The following is a 20,266-nucleotide window of genomic DNA, read 5'->3' as shown; positions in this document are numbered from 1 at the left end:
ACCATGAAGCTTGAATCCAACATGCGTCCATGAGATACTTACCTCAGAAAGTGTTTATGTTGCACACTTACACACACGCATGCACACACACACGTGCACATACGTAAGAAAGATATAATAAAAGAAAGCTGCTTCAATTCCTCTGTAAAAAACATGCAAGGTTTATAATAAAAGGCTTTTTCGGTCATGTGGTAACTGGCCACTAACACACAATAGAAAACAATCAATAGTCTAGTCATATTCATGAAGGAATTTCTACCTCCCATTGTCAAAAACCATGAACATACAATGGACAAAGATAAGAATCCCTAGCACTTCCTTTGTGCACATCCTGTTTTGTGAATTCTCCTTTGTTACTGCTTATTCCTGGAGACAGATGCCTCGGGAATCAGAGCGGGTGAGGGCAGATGGTAGGAAGATCCATTGACCTTGGATGGGAATGTTATGGTTTCAGGACAAGGGAAGCCATAAAATCCCACTAAGAAAGCCTGAAGTTTTATTGCGCTTGTTTTGGGGATAAGTCCTGACAAAAGCAGGCACAACATTCCACAAGGATATGATGTGGGAATGTTCCCCGTGATCCACCTCTGAGAAGCTTCAAGCAGTTTGGCCATCTTGTCAGTTCAAATAGTCAGGTGACCTGTGGCAGCCACCTCAAAGGTCAGCAGTGTCTTTTTCTTGAAACAGGCATGCAATTTTTTAAAAATTGTAATATCCTCATGCTCAACATGATAATGTTTTTAATAAGAATGAACAACTTTTAAGTCATTGACCCTGATCTTGGTCTCACTTTACCAACCTATTCTTCAGTAGCAAAACTAAAATAACAAAAATAAAACCCACTGCCATTTTCAAGTGACCTTTGAGTGAGTGGCCCCATTAGAAACAGGCAAAAGGTTCAGCGTTCAATACGTATTTGGGTCCTTTGACCTCATTAGGATCCCAATGCCATTTTAGTGCAGTCAAGCATGGTACTTGTGAGTGTTGGACTTGCTCATGACACAGAGCAGCAAATAGCCAGAACTAGCATTGTATTGAGGCAGCTCTGGGAAATACAAACTTTTTTATTCAACAATTTTCTTTGGTTAGCATAATTGTCTTCCCTGTTCTTCATTGCTAATACCTCGTCCTGCCTCACTGGATTAGCCAACCCCTCCTGTGTTGCAGACAAATGCTTGCTGTCTCCCACATTCACCAAGAGCAGTATTCAACTCTTCAGTCTTTTCAACATACTGCCAGCTTTGCTGTTGAATGCAATGGAGGCCTGACCTCCCAAATGGTTCAGACCACTGGCTGACATTGGGCGTATATTGCAATACCCCCATCTCCTGTCTACGTTATACACGCTAAAGATGAAACCGTTTGTACACGTTGAAGCCAGCCAGAATTTCATAATTCTACTCCGTAATTAGACATTGATGAATTGAAACATGCCCCCACAGCATGTCCAGATATAAAATGTCATCCATTGTGTTAGAGTGTATTACACGCTAAGGGAGATCCGATACTTCATGTCTGCAGGTGGAAACAGCTGGAACATCTGGAAGTGACATGTATGATATCTTCAAAAGAATATGGCATTCTTTTGTGGTAATACATCATTTTTGCACACAGGAAATAATCAGATCTTTTACTTGAATGACGCAGTGCGGAACAACCTGGAGGGAAGTGCTTGCCTTGTGGTAAAGTAAGTATTCACAAAATTTGATGTCTGGTCTCAAGGTGACTGCAGGTATTGTTTTGTCTGAATCTTACAAAACGTTGCTGATTTTTAAGTTACTCTTACCCCTTAAGAGGTGCCTGATAGCAAAGGGATATATTGCTAAGAGGTGATTGCGCTAAAACCAATATGTTGCCTCACCACACTCTGGGATTTTCCGGATGTGCTCGCTCCAAGGCTGGAAATTCCCATCTGGTGTCAATGGACCTTTGCATGGCCCACTGAATTTTCTGTCCTACTCCCTACAATTCCTGTGGTGGGCGGGACAGGAAAATCCTGCCCTACATTGTTATCATGGACCTTGTGAATTTGTACATTAAAAAGATGGCAAACTTGGCAAACACCATGGGAACTGAATGCAGATTAAGCTCCTGCGACTTTACACCGTGGTCATGCAAGATTTTAGTTCAATTTTACCATGCTGTTAGTTTCAAAGCTGAAATGGGAACCAAAGACATTCAGTTCTAGTAGAATTATTTTGGTCCCTGGCCTGTGGCTTTTTTATCTCATGTAGCAACACTTCAAAATCATCTTAAGTTTCGTGTTGTAGAATGTTGCAAACTTCATTAGCCCCTCTGGTTTTTTGCCACCACATTTGATCTATAAGAACACATTTCACATTTGAAAATTGGCTGATTAACTAGGACACTAGGCCAAATATTTACATGAGAATTCAGATTTATCATCAGGAAAGTGGAAATTCTAGTGACAGGTAATGTTTACTGGTAACGTATTGGTTAATATATTTGCGTAAAGATAATATGGAGACTTATTTAATATGGTTGTTAAATCATTCATTTAAAATAGGTTAACTGTTAAAATAGCATAAAAAGCAGCATCATAAAGGCACTGTAACAAATGCAGTACATCAGAAAGTTTGAATATTGCTGTATGGTCAACACTTCTTGGCCGTATTGAAATCTCACTTATAGCCCCCAAGAGTTAAGTGGGCTGCCATTCTCTAGGTGCAAAGCTGGAAGGCCAGCTTCATCCACATTTAAAGCCATGTTTAATATAGAAGTAACAATTCTGATGAAGATCATAGAATCCAAAGAATCCCTACTGTGCAGAAGGAGGCCATTCGGCCCATTGAATCTGCAGCGAACACAATTCCACCCAGGCCCCACCCCCATAACCCCACATATCTACCCTGCTATTCCCCCTCACACTAGGGGGCAATTTACTATGGCCAACCAATCTAACCCACACGTCTTTAGACTGTGGGAGAAACCAGAGCACCTGAAGAAAACCCATGCAGACATGGGGAGAACATGCAAACTCCAACACAGCCAAGCTGAGAATCGAACCCAGGTCCCTGGTGCTGTGAGGCTGCAGTGCTAACCACTGTGCCACTATGCTGACCATTCGATAAAGAATGTAATCTCCATGGGTGGCTTGGTGGCACAATGGTGAGCATTGCTGCTTCACTGAACTAATGACCCAGGTTCAATTCCGGCCATGAGTGACATTCTTGTGGAGTTGCATTTTCTCCCCGTGTCTGCATGAGTTTCCTCTGGGCGCTCTGGTTTCCTCCCACAGTCCAAGGATGTGCGGGTTAGGTTGATTGGCCATGCTAAATTGCCCCTTAGTGTCAAGGGGATTAACAAGGTCAATATATGGGGTTACAAGGATAGGGCCTGAGTAGACTTGTTGCCAGTGCAGGCTTGATGGGCCGAATGGTCTCCTTAAGCATTGTATGGATTCTATGACTGGGATTTTAAAACTACTGTTGAATAGTTTGATCTGAAATTTGCACAAAGAAATTTTGAGCCAAGGTAGCCCTGATGCTGAAATTGTCTCTTGTGGTTTTGCAAAGAAGTGGCAATTTGATAAGAGCGGAACAATGGTGTTCTCTCCATATATTTTGTGTAGGCATTTGTCCAACAACTGATGAACATCAAAATCTGTACCATAAATAGTCCAAAATTGGATCAGTTTGAAGAACTGCTCAACAAAGAATTCTTTACATCAAACTAATTTCCTTTGTGCAAAAATATTCAATCTTTATATTTAATGAGAAAAACACATCGGGGCGGGTGTGGGGGGCGGGGGGGGGGGGTGGGGGGTGGGTGTTGTAGGGGGCAGGGGGGAGGAATTCTCCTGTCCCACCCACCAATGGAATTATAGTGGGTGGAGAGTGTGGACCATGTAAAGGTTCTTTGGTCGCGGGCAGGAATCTCCAGTTTTGAGGTGAGCACAGCTATAGAGTCCCATCCATCTGTCTGAATTACTTAGTACTTAACTTTGTTGAAAATAAAAGCTTTTTTACCAGGTGATCATTTCCCTCCTTTACTTTCTGGTGTGGGTCATACTGCTCTTCTTTTTGCGATCTGGTTCACAAACTGTATTATGATGCCCTGGTTCCTTTGAAAAATTAAATTTTATGTAATAAAAGCTCAGGTGTTCTTTGGTTAAAGCCTCACATTCATGTTTTCAGACTCCTTCAATGACTTGGGGAACTTGTGAGCTGCTAGGTTGTGAAAGTTAGGTGACACCGGCTTCCATCCAGGGCAAAGCTGATCTCAGCTCCATCAGTAGCATGGATGCCATCATTTGCCTCAGAGATGGGAATGCTTTGGGAATGGGGATGCTACTATTTGTCTCAGTGAATGAGCTAATAATAACTCCGGGAGTTGACTGTAAAGGGATAGTGCTTTAATGTACAAAATAAAATAAAGTAAAGCAAAGTAAAGCCACACGCATGTGGAGAACACAATGGGTCCTAACTGGGGCAGTGGAAGAATGGACCCACTCAAGGTCCTGCTTTATACAAGGGCTTGGTATACGAGCTTCACCTGCTCAGTTAATCACCAACCCTCGGTGAGCTCGTATTCAACGCGCCCTATGTGGAGATCAATCAGTGATTCCCCATGCAAGTCGTGGAGGTCATCACAATGCTGCTCTGAATGATTATCCAATGATCACTGAAGGAATTAAACATTGGGTAACACGAGGGTTGCTCTTGGAGGTTCTGCCTTTCCAGTGGCATAACCTGCTAACACTGAATGGTTCAGATGGTTGTTTGCTGACCTGATAGAAACTCAGTAGCAAACTGGCAGATTGCTTTCTCTACTTTCTCCATTAAGCCATGCCTCATTACCGTGCTGTCCAGTCAACAGCAACCAGCAGTAAGTCATGGGATATGGAACAGTTGATCAAAAATACTTTGAAAATGACTCATGGTTTTCTTTCACGCGGAGTATTTAATTGGAACCATGGCAGCAGTTCATTGGTGCACCAGTAACATCAAAGTTAGCAGAACACAGACAATAGCCTCCCCCCTCCCTGCTTCCCGCATCCAGTTCTGGAGAAGTTGAACTAATCACCCCCTGCAACTGAGAAAGCAATGCTCATGTACAGGCCTTCACCTGTGACATACCTCAGGCAGCAGATTGGAGACACAATAAAGCAACTGCTCCATGAGTCACTTGCTCTCTGGCATTCACTTTTTCCTGAGAACATTACTTACAACATCCTCATGTCACAGTTGAGATCGGTAACTATGAGAAATGGGATATTCAAACCACATAAAGTATCAAACATTATCTCCCCAACATCTACATCACTTCAATACTTGATTCAAATCGAAACAATTACCATTTGAACACTTGGCTTATATTCACCTTTGGACGTGTCCATTCATCTACTCTACAGTTTCAGTTAACCTGTGCTCCAGATCTACCCCAAGCCATCTAACAGGAAACTCAATTCAATGAGTGCTACATTGGCTGATGTCAATATTTCCAAGCTTATTAAGTCCCTCGTCTTCAACCACAAAAGTATGCATTGCTTGCCAACCCAGTCAAAAGCGTGTAGCAGTCGCAGACAGCAATGGGACTTAGACTGAGACTAACTGGATGGCAAAGCTAACTGGCAATATTTACACTACTTCATATAATTGGCTGCTGAGGAGCAGGAAGGTCTCATTTATTTTGGCTACAGGATCTAAGTTCAAAAGCAACCCAGAAAAAAAAGCTTGAAAAATACTTTTGTCTGATGATCCATTGGAAGGCTCTGAGCAAAATTATTTTAAGCAGTATGAACCGAGTGTAAACCCAATATAGTTGAACCAAATTCAAGGCATAACATTGCATTAATACAATCAGAAAGGTTATAACACTGGGGAAATAGCAATGTCACAACAACATAGGTAAGGATGTTCTTCAAGGAGACTGTCTTATATTCATAGAATCCCTACAGTGCAGAAGGCAGCCATTTGACTCAACTAGTCTGCACCAACAATAGTCCCACCCAGGCCCTATCCCTGTAACATATTTACCCTGCTAGAACCCCTGACACTAAGGGACAATTTAGCATGGCCAATCCACCTAACTCACATATCTTTGGACTGTGGGAGGAAACCAGAGCACCCGAAGGAAATCCACGCAGACACAGGGAGGATGTCTAAACTCCACACAGACAGTGACCCGAGGCTGGAATTGAACCCAGGTCCCTGGCACTGTGAGGCAGCTGTACTAACCACTGTGCCACCATGCCGCCCCTTGAGTGGAAACTCCTGTGGTTTTTAACTCCATAGTATCTGTTTCATCAGTTACCCAACCAGAATTCATGTCTGATTGACAGAATATGGAATTAAGTCACTGGTCAACCATGATCTCATTGAAGAGCCAAAGAGGCTCGAGGAGTTAAATAGTCTATTCCTTTTCCAATGTCCCTATGGGACACTGCAGAGGCAGGCAAGTTCTGTACAGCTCAGGTTAGAGATTGCTGGGTGAGGAGGGCCACAGATCTGAAATGTTAACTTTGTTTCCCTCTCGACAGCAGGGATTGGGTTCAATTCCTGGCTTGGGTCACTGTCTGTGTAGAGTTTGCATGTTCTCCCCGTGTCTGCGTGGGTTTCCTCTGGGTGCTCCGGTTTCCTCCCACAGTCTGAAAGATGTGCTGGTCAGGTGCATTGGCCGTGCTAAATTTTCCCTCAGTGCATCTGAACAGGTGCTGGAATGTGCTGATTAGGGAATTTTCACAGTAACTCCATTGCAATGTTAATGTAAGCCTACCTGTGTTACTAATAAATGATAAATAAACTTTAAACTCTTCACAGAGGCAGCCCGACCTGCTGAGTATTTTCAATATTTTGGGGACAATGCTTCCAAAGAAAAACCTATCTTTTGGGCGAGCTTAGCTTGATGAATTTGTGGGATTCAGTGTAATAGACTCCCTAACGTGATTCAGTCCAATGGGTGGGGAATGGGGCTGAATCCCAATTGAGAGGCCAGCTTCAGTGCACTGAATGGGCCACTGCGCATGCACCAAGCTGTCAGTGAAGAGATTGGCACATGCACACTGGTCCTCCCCTCCCCATCACCAGGTCCTCATAGCAAGCTCTATTCCCCCTCCACATGGCCAAGCCAATCCCCCCATCCACCCATGTGCAGCCCTGATTGCCCTCCCAACCCCACTGATCTCTAAAGCAGCGTGTGCGGCAGATCCCTCCACCACTGCCATTGATTGAACTCAGTCCAGTAGCTATGTCCTCTCTGCACTACCTTCTTGGCACAGCCCGATGCCTGGTGGGCAGAACCGGGGTGCCCAGCGGGCAGTGCCAGAATGCCTGGCTGGCAGTGCCCAAGTGAAATCCTCTGCCCCAAACCTTCTGGGTGGGGGGGACCTTAATGGCTTCTGTCACCACCAGCAGGGTGATCATGTGTGGTCCCCATTTATGGGGACCAGCTTTAAACCCCACGAGTGGGAACCAATACCAACGGTGCAGAGGGAAAATTAGCGAGCGTGGAGAATACCATCCCGGACTCATTAATGATATGGAAACGTGTATTTCCATATTGCAATCAGACTTGCTCTGATTCCTGGCTTGAGGCTGATTACATCAAAAAACATGGCCTGGCAGACTCGTGATAGGCTGGACATGGGTAACCAATCCCGCTATTAGCCCCCTGCTGATGTCTCTCAGCCTGCTGCACTGCTCGAGTAGCACAGCGGGCCAGGAGAATCACCCCTTCTCTGTTTTTATCGCCTATGAATAGTGAAGTGGGATAGTCAGGCGAGTACCATTTTTAATGTTCTTTGGTGTTCTCATGTCAATCACTGTTTCGGCTGTTAATGCAAAGCTTTCGTCTTTTCAGCTTGTCGTTAATCCATGCAAAACATTATTTGCCTGTCTGTACACTGGACACTGGCCCTGGGCTTCTGGAACAACCGCTGATTCATATTATGGGTTTGTCATTTGGGAAGCTCTTGTGACTGGAAGAGGAGCAGGAAGACCAGGCCAGAGGCCTGCAGCTGCAGTAAGAAGAGGCAGAATTGGGACAAATGCCATCAAAGTCACGCTTCTGCCAGACCTCGATAATATAAACTATTGGCATCACAAATCTTCAGGATAGGGTCAGAGAGAGACATCCAGAGGCACCACCTTCACTGGCCCTCAAGGATTCCTGTCATATATTACATACAATACAACTTTGTCCAGCCATAGAGCGAACCTACCAAGCCAACTGCAAAAACTGACATGGGCCAGAATTTTACGTTGCTCGGCATCATACACACCCGACTTGGAGGTGCGTGAAATCACGTGAGAATACATCGGCAGTGCGTCTCATGGTCCGCATGCACTTGCACGATATTTCGGCTGGCAAGTACACGGGAGAGTTGAAGGTGTGCTCGCTTACAATCAAGCAGGCAGCTTAGCCCATTAAAAGGCCAGTGGAACTCAATTTTACATGGCCCATCTGCTTGTACGTTTGGCAGGGAGGCCCGTTGACCTGGTGACATTTACATTTTAACTGCAACCTCCATCCAGGATGGGGTGAAATTTCAGAGCTGAAATAATGTTTAGAAAGATTTCTGGGGACTGAGGTTTGATTGTGCTGCCCAGACACTTTGCTGCATTTTTCCATCGCAATTTAGTTTTCACAGACCTGCAGCCCGCTGAGACAGCAGTTGTTGCCCTGAGGGAGCACATTAGGAGTGCCAGCCCACACCCTACCTTTTACCTGTGCCTATTCTCTTCTCACCTTCCCCAGCAACGTGGAGCCTTTCTCAATGTGTATTTCATGTCTGTTAATTGCCCAGCCGGCGTGAAATCGTGTTCCGAGGCCAGTCACAATCGGAAGCACATCCTTCACCTGCTTCCAGACTCACTGAGTGTGCATGCCTGACAGTGAAAAAAAGTCAGGCCTTGGGGAAAACGGTGCATGAAGAATTGGAAGAAACAGAAGATGATAGAACAAGATTCACATATCACCACAGCAGCAGAAGGTTTTAATTCATTCATGGGACATGGGTGTCGCTAACTGGCCAGCATTTATTGCCCATCTCTAGTTGCCCTTGGAGGGCAGTTCAGAGTCAACCACATTACTGTAGCTTTGGAGTCACATGTAGTCCAAACCAAATGGATGGCAGCTTTCCTTCCCTAAAGGATTTTAGTGAACCAGCCGGGTTTTTCCAACAATTGACATTATGGATTTGTTGTTTGGGATGCTATTGCAGCTGGGAGTGAGCAGGAAGACCAGGCCAGAGCCTGTAGCTGCAGAAAGAAGATGCAAAAGCTGGGACAAATGCTACCAAAGTCATGCTTCTGCCAGAACCATGGTTTCACGGTTATCAGTAGATTCTTAATTCCAGATATCTTCTTTTGAATTCAAATTCCACCATCTACCATGTTGGGATTTGAACCTGAATGTCCAGAACATTAACTGAATTTCGGGATTAAAAGTCGAGTGTTAATACCACTAAGCCATCACCTCCCCTGGATATTTGACACCGGGTCGTTGAGCACTATTTTTGCCCGATCACAGGTATTTCCCTGCACCAACAGTCCTTCCCAAGACAATCCTTTATGCAATCAAACTCTATCATATTACCTTGCTATTAAATGCATGTGATGACTTCAGTAAAATAAAATCATACGCAGAAATTAATCATTTTCCTGTCAGGCCATAATACCTGACTGGAGGGTCGCCCACTTAAACCAGTGATCTAGCAATGTGCTATCCCTGGTGACTCCAGTGAAAGCTACTTTGCCTCCATTAAGTGCATTTGAGATAGCTTTGGTCATAAACATTGAGAAGCTCAGGCCTGAGTGGGCTGAGGGGTGATCTTATAGAGGTCTATAAAATAATGAGGGGCATAAATCAATTAGACAGTCAATATCTTTTCCAAAAGTAGGGGAGTCTAAAACTAGAGGGCATAGGTTTAAGGTGAGAAGGGAGAGATAAAAAAGTGTCCAGAGGGACAATTTTTTCACACAGACAGTGGTGAATGTCTGGAATAAGCTGCCAGAGGTAGTAGTAGAGATGGGGACAACTTTGTTGTTTAAAAAATGTTAGTTACATGGGTAAGATGTATATAGAGGGATATGGGTCAAATGCGGGCAATTGGAACTAGCTTAGGGGTTGAAAATAAAAAGAGCAGTGTGGGCAAGTTAGGCCCAAGGGTCTGTTCCATGCTGTAAACCTCTATGACTCTATAACTCTAGTACTGACTAGATTGGAGCACATTATCAGAAGCAGCCTGAAGTTAGCGAGAGAGATGGGCTCCTGAGAACAATTTTCCTTTCTCTCCAACATTGCTCCTGGGTTGTTATTGCCAGGAATCAGAGCAGAAATCCTTGAATAACATAAATTCATCCTACTTAGGTGCATGCAGTGGAGAGGTATGTGCCAGCTATATATTAGATTCATTTGTTCCATGAGCATTGTTAGTGCTGTGATTCATAAAACTGAATCAGAAGTATCTGCCGGCTCAGCAGTAATGAACCTTATTTGGAAAATGATTTTAAATGTACATGTCTGCGGCTGGAGGAACAAAACAATCAATTACTACATGGCAAATTGCGATAATTTGGATTTGGCAAAGATGGCTGTAACAATAACTGAAACAGGTTTATATCTTAGGCATTCTCTGCACATTACTACCAGTAAGTGGATGGTCTGTCTGGAGAATGTGAATCAAGGGAAATGAGGCATTAGCCTTGACTACCCTCCCAAACTGACTGGTCATATCTTCTTCACCCCCACTCTTATCAATAATAGATGTTCATCCATTGACTGCCCATTCCACATAAATCAGGACCAAGTGGTAAAATTCTGACCGATTCCTTGCTGTTCCCACCTTTGCGCTGTTGATTGAAAGGAAGGTCATAAGAGAAGAGGATGCAGTGATACTTTAGTTTGGGAGTAAAAAGGGAATTAAGACACCAGTCAAAGTCCTCCAACCTCGCCTGCAGCTGAGGTTATCCGGACTCGCTGCTGTGAGATTTGGCTGTGAGGCATTCGAAACTGGAGCATTCCGGCTTCCACATCAGCATTTTTGCTTAACTTCAGCTATTTCCTGCTCCTTCAACAAAGTTTATTTGCACCTGGACCTCAAGTTAGATTTGTTCTTCTGGGGACCCTAAGGTCTTTAGGCAGCCACTCAATTATTGGCCTGCTCCTTTAAACTACAGCAGGAAGGGAAATACCTCAACAGCACCATGGTCCACCTCCCTCCCTCCTCCCCCTCCTCCACTCTGCAGTGGTGGGCTCCCAATGCATAGCGCAGGAGTTGCTTTAAAAGCTGGAGCTGTATACTTAACTGATCCTGACAGCAGAAAATGGGAGAGGGCTGTGACTGATTGACGAATTAGACACATGTCCGGTGATAATTTTGCCCTTAAAGGAAATTCTTCGCATTGTGTCAATCTCACAAGACACGTTGATGTCATGGCAATATCAACAATGTTATTAATTTTTGCAGTGCTTTGAGTAAAACTTGCCAAATTAAATTGCTTTGAGGAAATGGGTGGGAAGAACGTCGCTTTTGCGTAAATCCATTACTGTTTATATTTCACGCTACACAAAGCCAAAAGACACTAAATTGACATTGTGCAGGTTGCATGTCAGAGCACATCTCACGTAAAGTGCCCAGTGTTGGCTTTCCCACGTGGTGGGTGATGTAGTGCTTTGAGAAAAAGACCAGAGGACAGCTACATAGGTGATTCCAAACTTAAAGGGCATCAACTACTCAAGGACCTGGGTCTACTTACTTTAGGGCAAAATGGGCTTTCAAAATAATTAAAGGCTGAGGTAGAGATCCTTGTGATATATAGGTCTGGATGCTTTGCTCCCTCTGCTGGCAGGTTTGAAGGTAGGAGGAGTTTGTAAAATCCTGCATTTGACCTGCCTGCCACATGCCACCCGCCCCCCCCCCCCCACCCCCTGGCCAATATGAAATTTTGTGGGGGCCTTTGGAGGCAGTGGCCTCTTGAGGGCCTTGGCCTATTGTTCTTGGCCTATTGAGGGCCTCTTAAAGGCCTCATCCTGATTCACTACTATTTTACGTGTGGCGGGGGAGGCCACATTATCTGGGCAACCTGGCAGCTTTAGCTGCGCAGGTTGGGGTCGGGGGACCTCCTTTGCAGCTTCCCTGTGCTCACCGGAGGCCCCTTCCCATTCACACTCCTTTCTTGAACTTTCCCTCCAGCCCCTCAAATTTAGTCCCCTCACTTTGCAGGGAAGCTGTGTCAATATCCAGCCTATCAAGCTTCATGTCAATCACATCGACCAGCTGCAAGTGGCTTCTCAATCCCATGTCCTGACATTCCAACTTGTCAGTCAAAGAGTTGGTTTCTTTTCCTTTTCAGTTGTTTTGTTTGCTTGTTTGTCAATGACAATATTGTATTCACAATTGGTAAAAGTACAAAAACTGTACACTCCGGATGGGCTATTATCCGGATGATGGGCAACCAATTGATTGTTAGCAGTGGATTTTCTGGTAATCACTTATTGAACACCACGCTAGTTGTCACCAAGTGTGTACAGCTGACCCTCTTCTGAGCAGAAGTACTGCTTAAGACCTCTTTAAATCTGATCACAGTGGCTTACCATGAGCTTTGGATTGGCACTGGAGAATCAGAACAAATGATAAACTTGTCGACAATGATCCTTGTGATAACATTGCTGCAGCAAATTCCCGGTCTTTGGAAATTTAGTTTCTGTGAATGATATTACAAGCAATATGCACCATTAGATCATCCTATAAGCTGGTATAAGGAGCTGTGTACATAAGGATGTGTCTGCTTGTAGTTGTGTACGTGAATGCCTGTGTATATAACTGCCGATTCCTCTGTGCAGATAGAATGAAAGAACTTGCATTTCTATCAGCCTTTCACAACCTTAATGTTCCAAATCACTTTTAACACCCGGAAAGTAATTTTGAAGTGTAGTCATCATTGTAACACACTTTCATGTGGGCCGTATATATATATAAATATATCGACACGATCCCATCGACATGAATCTGCACATGGATGCAAATAAACAGAGCATATGTACGGTGGCCTGGCACTCGCAATCTGCAAAATATGTGCTTCTAAATGCTGAAGTCATGACGGAACAATGGAATGCGATGATCTTACTAGCTATTTGCAGTTCACAAATCCTGTCTCAAATCCTGCCTCTGTAAAAAAAAACCCTTAAAAATTACAACGGGATCATCTCCATGCCCCAAGCAGCTGCAGGAGAAGTGTGAAGCAAAATCAGACGCACATAAAGTGAGAGTAAACTGTTTTCAAACCACAAAACAGTTAGGGGCTTGTTACAGAGTTTAACAAAGATACTGACAAGTGACACATCAGCTGCAGTATTTTTGGAGTGCTATCTGGTGTTAACTCCAATAATGAGTACTAGCATGGGCTAACCATCAGGGCCCATTCCCATTATGTCCCCCCGGAGGGATGAGTTCACTTGTTGGCTGGAGGAAAGGACCTTCCAATCCCTTGGCTGTAAATGTTAATGTACTGTGAAGAGAAAGCCAATGAAGTCTGAATGCGTCACAAGCTCCGAGCCATGAAATTCTCTGACCTCCATTTCCTTTTACATTCCCTCTGACCTGCAGTTTTAATTTTCTGGAAATTCACACTTTCCATGTGTTGGGCCAGATTACACAAACAGAACCTGCCTTTTCCACAGAGGGGTGGGGAATGAGAGTATGCCCTAAGAAAAACAACAACTTCACAGGCTTATAAGTTAACCCTTTGAGGGCGGTGCAGTATTTCCAAACTTTAATGAAAAATCTGCAGTTCTTTTGGCTTGTCTTGACAATTGAGAACTTTGCTGATGAGGGATGATTCGAGTTCAAGTGAATTGTTGAAGATATGTATTCAAAAGTGTGGCTTTTGTCCATTAGCATAATTAAATCTCAAAGAATTTGAAGGTCATTGGTTGTGAAATTGGACAGCACTGGTGCCAGCACTTCAGAAACCCCACACTCAAAAGGCCATGGCCGAAATGTTTCCGGCTATTCTGGCACGACCGACATGGTATGCACCGTGTGTGGATCAGAATGTCAAATGACCTCCTAATGATGATTTAGTGAACAATTTTACCATTCTCCATTCTGGACCAGGCAGGTCCAGGTAATGTCTGTAATAAGTCCTCGAAGGCAGAACACTCTTCACCAAAACCCCTTTATTTACAAGGCTGACAATAGCATACAGAGTACTTTCAGTTAGCAGTCTACACTAGGAATCCCAAAGGAATTGATATTCCTTGTTAAGTACAAAGCAAGAGGCTCCCTTAAACCTGGACCAGCAGATGGGCACCACAACAGCTCAGTGACTATCACTGCTAGCTGTGCAGATACATGGATTTGGGCCTGTGTCTGTGGGAGTTTGTGCATTCTCCCTGTGGTTGCGTGGGTTTCCTCCGGGTGCTCCAGTTTCGTCCCACACCCCAAAGATGTGCTCTTAGGCTGATTGGCGTACCAAATTGACCCTACACTATTCTCCCCCAAATCTGGCTACAATAGGGGTACCATTCGCATACACATGGGGCAGGGTAGGTGTAGGAAAATGCTTTAAAATGGCGGCGCGGGCTCGTTGGGCCGAAGGGCCTGTTTCCCGTGCTGGGTTGTTCTTTGATCTCTATTCTCTTTGTTGATCATCAATGTGGAGGGAGTTCCTATTCTAACAGGCCAACGCCAATTGCCTGATTAATGTCATTGTATGTCCCCACTCTTAGTCGAACATACACACAGGGGAGTTTCCACCTCCCGCCATTGGCACCTTTTAAAGGGCTAACCTTTCAGCTTTCAGGTGAGGTGTGTTTAAATTCTGCTGGTGTCAGTGGAAGCATTGTGTTGAGCAGTAGTGGAGGAGTTTTGCAGACATTTCAGATTTTTAAGAGAGTGGTGTATTTGACACGGAAGTTGGAGGAGTTGGTTGGCTTGTCAGGAGAAGGTCTACAATAGTGATGCATCTATAACTCCAGGCCTTGGGCAAGAGCATGATATGAAAATGGACACAGTTATCAGAGAGGAGAAGCAGTACGCTGGGGAGGAAGAAGGTGGAGGAAGAGAGGTTGGAGAAAGAGGCAAGGCAGAGGCACCCTTGCTTCTTTCACTCCAGGTGGGCTGACCTTGATGGATACTTAGACTCCAGTTCTCCCATCCTAATACTGTAGTTGCTGCACACTTCCCCACCTTTCAATCCACCTGCTACACACAGCATCCTCCTGGCCAAATCCCTGAAATCAAAACCACCAACAAACAAAATTCCACAAGAACTTTCTCCAACAATGCTTCCATTCATTGACACAAAACTGAATGACTCACCCTCTTGCGTTCCCTCATTGTCTATATTTCGGGCTTTGCCTGACCTAGTGCTCCTACACAGCGCAATCCCAATGGCTGCAGCATTACTGTTACTGAGTTTCACTGGCAAAGACTGAAACTGGCCTTGCAGTTCGGAGCCTTGGCAGCCCAGCTTCTGTCTGCACCCCCTTGACATAAGCAGCAGTCAGGGCTGACGGAGGAGCAACATCAAGGGCACTGGTAGAGGGGCAGTGGTAGAGGTAAAATGCCAAGGCAGGACAGCAGGCCAGTGCTCCATAAAGCCACTTGCACTCTCCCAGGGCAGTGCCTCAGCAGTTCTAGTAATCTGCTGGAAGACAGATAGCTGTTCCACTCCAAGACCATACATGTTATTTTGAGCACAGGTATTTACAGCCATGATGGTGACAATAACAAGTTGGGTTCTTGTGCTCTCATGGAGACGTTGTACAGCTTCTGATCATGTGGCATTGGAAGCTGAGCCGCACAGATTTGTGCAGGTTTGTGGGAGGTGTCATGGAGTTGGCCAGCATCTCCACATTGAAAGAGATAAGCTCCAAGCTCAGCACAAAACCCTGTGCTAAGTTGGAGCTGGGCTTCTATGATCTATGATAGTGACAGGAAACTAGCCACCACTCGCTACAACAAGCCAGGGAACTGGCACACAAACTATTCTTTCCTGGCCTAGATGCAACCCACTCCTGCCCAGTAACTCGGCATGTGCAGATCTCTTCTTTCTACTAACCTCTAGAGTACAGAAGTATCATGAAAGAGGCCATTTGGCCCACTGAGTCTGCACCGACAACAATCCCACTGCACCCTATTCCTGCAACCTTATGTATTTACCCCTGCTAATCTCCCTGACGCTAAAGGGCAACTCACCAAAGCCAATCAATCTAACCCACACATCTTTGGACCGTGAGCGGAAACCAGAGCACCCAAAGGAAACCCATGCAGTCACAGAGAGAAGATGTAAACTCCACACAAATAGTCACCCAAGACTGGAATTGAACCCAGGTCCCTGGCGCCGTGAGGCAGCAGTGCTAACCACTGTGTCACCATGCCCCGCCAGTAATGCCAGTATCTAAACTGGTGATGATGGTGATGAGGCTGCACTGGCTGGCCAGTGTCGCATTCAGTTGTTTGGTATTTGATTATGTGTGCCTGTTGACTGTTCTCCATGCTACACGCAGGCCTTGGTTACAGAGAAAGTGAAACTAAACTGAAAGCAAGCTGAGGGCATGAAAGAAGACATTTTAAAAGAATTGAATAGAACTCCTGTTCAGTCATTTGGTGTCATCTCCATTGCACAAAACACAACAAAGCAGCAGTTCAGGCGATATGGAAGTTAAAATACAGAAAGGGAGAGTTGGGCTGAGGGAGAAGTGGAAATCAAGATGTTCAATGTCACACCATCTGCAACTTGCACTTCATGCTCAATAGCAGGATAAGGATGGAGTGGGGTTTGAGGCAGGAACCTTACCTCAACAGCATCTTTCAAACTGACAATCCCTAGAAGAACAAAGGCAGCAGATGCATTGGAACATCAATTTCCTTTCCTTTCCAGCATGGTGGCACAGTGCGTAGCACTGCTGCCTCACAGCACCAGGGACCTGGATTCAATTCCTGACTTGGGTCACTGCCTGTGTGAGGTTCCTCCAGATACTCCAGTTTCCTCCCACAGTCCAAAGATGTGCATGCTAGGTGTATTTTCCAGGCCAAATTCTCCCTCAGTGTACCCGAACAGGCACCGGAGTGTGGCAACTAGGAGATTTTCATAGTAACTGCATTGCAGTGTTAATGTAAGCCTACTTGTGACTAATACTTTAACTTTAAGACACCCATCCTGACTTGGAACTACAATGCTGTTCCGTCACTGTCACTGGGTCTACCTGCACTAGTTGGACTGCAGTTGTTCAAGAAGGCAGTTCACTACCATTTTCTCCTGGGTAATTAGGATTGGGCAATAGATGCTTGTCCAACCAGTGACACTGACGTACCATGAAAGAATAATATAACAAAAACCTGTCATCCTGAATGTTCATGGTGACTCAGGTGTAACTAACTCTGTCACAGCAGCCTCATGATATGGATCACCTTTTCCTCCAGAGGGAACAGTCAATGCAAATGTGCCTGCAATGTGCTAGTGCTCTGCTGCTCCCTGTAGTTAAGTGTGACTAATTCCTGAAGAGAGAGGAGGAATGTCAGTATATGCATTGCAGTATGATTGAGCTGAATAGCTGAAGATGGGTGGAAGCCAAGATTTGGGAGTGAGGCTGGCAGGATTGGTATGTGTATGAGGAGGAAATGGAGTGTCTGAACGTTAAGCTTGATTCCTGATTGTTGCTGGGTGAATGAAGAGAGTGCACGGCATTGAGCAGCCAGAGATGTTGATGGAGAAGTGAATAAGGGATGTCATGTCAAAATGAATTCCCTGGCTTTAACTCCTGGATGAAATCATTGGAATGTTTCAGCACTCCAGCCAGGACCTCACGGCCATGCTTTGTGAACTGATTTGCTTGTATCCTCTTCCCAGGGTTTTCTTTACACGACTACCTGCTCCCTTTTGGGAAAGTCTCTCTCCTCCTCACATCTTCATTGCTAATGCCTCCCTAGTCATATCAGAAAACCTGGAAGCATCCCTACCTTTTGCTCCATTTGCTTTTCCTTCCAGTCAAGCATTTCAGGGACAGATACAGAATGCTGTGCTGAGTGCAGCTCCTCTTTAGGTGGGGCAGGCTGGCTTTATGAGATGCTGGCTTGCTACGCATCACTGCCTAGCCACTCATGCTGGTGTAACCAGACTGTTCCCTGTCACACTGTATATTGAAATCACTTAGATTTCAGCATGCTGTCTGCCTCGCAGTACCAGATACTCGGGTTCGATTCCCACCTTGGGTCAATGTCCGTGTGGAGTTTGCACGTTCTCCCCATAGGTTTCCTCCAGGTGCTCCAGTTTCCTCCCTCAGCCCAAAAGGCGTGCTGGTTAGGCGCATTGGCCATGCTAAATTCTCCCCCAGTCCAGAGTGTAGCGACTAGGTGGTTTTCACAGTAACTTCATTACAGTGTTAATGTAAACCTACTTGCGACAAAATAAATAATCTTTAAACTTAACTGTCTGGGCTGCACAGGTTTCTTCAACAATAGCAATGTCCATGCAGGTAGCAGCCTGAGGCACTGTCTGACGCAGGGAATCAATATCAGCCTTGCCTCGAGTTGCTTTGAGGTGAGTCTACAAGAATAAATATTTCACCCACAATGTCCTTGGAGATGTGTCTCTCCTATACCTAGTATTCCATCAAAGGTCTCCATGCAACTTCAGATTAGTTCTTGCAAATGTTAGATACGGGAGGAATGTGAAACTGTATCTAAAGTCTGAATAAATCCACATTCTAATCCCTTCTAATGGATCATGTAATTTATTCGGCAAATGTGAAGCTGTAGATATTTCCAACTGCGTCCTTGTGTGTGTCAGTGTAGATCTTATGGATGACTGAATGACACTGAGCTAATGGGTATATTTGTACAAGTGTGTGGGGGAAGGCACATGCTTAGGATAGTTTCGTTTTATGCAAATGAATGAAATGAGTAAATGAAGGTTTTTTTTGGTTTGTGGTATGTCCTCTGTTTGTATGAGGCTCTAAAGATAGCATAGGAAAATATATAGAAACAGAAATGTCAGATAATAAATTAATAGGTGAAATAAGCAGTCAACTTCTTGAGCAGAAAGGAAATTTCCAAATGTTACATTGATTCTGATAATTGTTCTTGAAAAACAGTTCCAATGGCCATGCGCCATGTGGGCTTTAATTTTCAAAACCACAACCACTGGGATAGCACGGTGATACAGTGGTTAGTGCTGTTGCCTCACAACGCCACGGACCTGGGTTCAATTCCCAGCTTGGGTCACTGTCTCTCCATATCTGCATGGGTTTCCTCCAGGTGCTCCGGTTTCCTCCCACAGTCTGAAAGACATGCTGGTTAGGTGCATCGATCATGCTAAATTCTCCCTCAGTGTACCCGAACAGATGCTGGGGTGTGGCAACTAGGGGATTTTCACAGTAACTTCATTGCAGTGTTAACGTAAGCTACTTGTGACATTAATGAAATAAGCTTTAAACTGTCAAGTTATGCTGTAATGACCAAAGCTGTTACTTCCGTACCTGTGTGCATGTCTCTGATATCTAATTCAGTCTGCTATGCAATTACCCCAAAACGTACAACACAAGCCAAAATATCAAATTCTTGTATCTAACAATAGAGATCACACCCTTCAGCAAAATAAGTTGTGAATATCACTGAAATGAATAATAATGGCAGTCCGTAACATTGAAGCTGGAGGTGCAGTAGGTGTGGGGGACTGTGGTGAAGCAGCAGTGTAAAAGAGATCCAGCCAGATTGAATTTTAATTTCCCAACTCAGCAGCTGGCCAGTTGACTGGCTGGCCAATTGCTGAGCAGGCAATCTTGGAGCAGGAAGCAGCAGCCAGGCACCGCTGGGGAACTGTCGGAGCCAATCGGGAGGGGAAAGAGAGCCAGGAAATGGAATTCGGAAGATGTTATCAATCATAGTGGGGTGGGGGAGATGGAGATCAGGGCCTGGGGAGAGGTTGCTGATTGCAAGAGGGTGCTAGATATTGAACCTTCAGGAGGATTGGTACTTATGGAGAGATGGAAATGAGAGTCTGCATTTCACATCATGGATGTCGAACAACTGGGTTAGTACACCTGCTCTTACTCGTCCACAGCCAGTACTATCCAAGTGCTTATCTTCTTGAGCAGGCAGTTTCCACCTCCCTTCTCCTGCTGGATTTCTCTGATCACTAAAAATTCTACATGGTAACAGCTAAAGATAATCTCCAAATTGCACAGAAGGAGTCTGATTTAAATATGTTAAATATGACTCTCCTTACTAACAACCTATTTACTAACATCAATGCTCAGCTTGCGTTCTACAGGGGCCACAACACTCCAGGCCTCAATG

This window comes from Carcharhinus amblyrhynchos, chromosome 15, assembly GCF_965287045.1.
Source record: "Carcharhinus amblyrhynchos chromosome 15, sCarAmb.v2.hapA, whole genome shotgun sequence".
NCBI lineage: Eukaryota > Metazoa > Chordata > Chondrichthyes > Carcharhiniformes > Carcharhinidae > Carcharhinus > Carcharhinus amblyrhynchos.
The sequence above is the reverse complement of the archived record's forward strand: the minus strand, read 5'-3'. Positions refer to the sequence as shown.